The sequence below is a fragment of the Arachis ipaensis genome, chromosome B07 (assembly GCF_000816755.2).
Source record: "Arachis ipaensis cultivar K30076 chromosome B07, Araip1.1, whole genome shotgun sequence".
In the NCBI taxonomy this organism is placed as follows: domain Eukaryota; kingdom Viridiplantae; phylum Streptophyta; class Magnoliopsida; order Fabales; family Fabaceae; genus Arachis; species Arachis ipaensis.
In genome coordinates, this window is record NC_029791.2 from 23,951,953 (window position 1) to 23,953,319 (window position 1,367).

The window sequence follows — 1,367 nt, forward strand, 5'->3', positions numbered from 1 at the left end:
AGATTAAGATTTTCTTAGATCTAGTTTAATTCTTGTTCCCATTTACTTTCTCTTGTAATTCTTTGTTGCTACATCTTGTTTCTTTTATCTTTTGTTGTCATCTCCTTTATTTTGTTTACTTTGTTGTTGATGTACTCTTGTTCCTTTTATTTTCCTTTAATGTAATTTATATTTTATGTTCCTTTATGTTTAATTGAATTATTGTTGTTAATTCTTTGCAATTAGTAGTTGTTAGATTTTATTCTTGTTGTCATTTTACCTTACTTTTTTTTATACCTTCCAAGTGTTTGATAAAATGTTTGATTGGATTTTAGAGTAGATTTTTGTGTTCTTGACTTGGGATGGTAATTTAGGTGACCTTGAGTTGCTAATATCCAAGTGATTGATAATTGGTGTCTATTGACAATAGCTTTCACTAAGTCAATTAGTGAGTGGCTAGGACTTATGGATTGTGATTGATAAAGCTTATTTGACTTTCCTTCGCTTGTTAGAGGATGACTTAATGGGATTGATCCTTACAATTATCATGTTGTGGTTAATAACAAGGATAAAGATCCTTAACCATCAACCCTTGCCAAGACCTTTTATCATTTGAGTTTCATTTACTTTATTGCCATTTATTTTTCTTGTCTCTTATTTTAAAATCCCAAAAATACTTTTTCATAACCAATAATTGAGCACACTTCCCTGCAATTCCTTGAGAGACGACTCGAAATTTAAATACTTCGGTTATTTTTATTAGGGTTTGTTCTTGTGACAAACAAATTAAATTCTGATTGAGGATTGTTTGTTGGTTTAGAACTATACTTACAACGAGATTTCATTTGTGAAATTCTAGACCACATGAACAATTTCCGTTTATCAATAACCTATGTGCTAAACTAAATGTCCTTTTAATGTTTTATTTGTTGAAAATTGAAAAATAAATGGGTGATGTTATAATAGAGCTTGAAATGTTACTATGTAATATTATTAAATTTCAATGTGTCAAAACATAAAACAAGAAGAGTTTTGATGACCTTGGTATTATCTGTTATTTGCGTTGTAAAGATCTATTCTGCTGATATATTTATTTCTGCTACATGCAGAGACAGACCCAAGTATAAAGAAGAGGGGGCATTTGCCCCCACAAAAATTTTGAAAAAAAATATTAATAACTATATATTATTGTATATATTTGTCTCTTTATTATATTATATTTTCTCTAAACATAAAATATAAATAATTTTTTTATATTTTATATTAAAAAATATTTTGTTAAATTTAACATACAATAATAATTATTTTATTAAATTTGATTTAGTATAAAAATTAAAAATAAATAAATAAACCAATTTATAAAAATAGTAATAATTAACTTCATAATA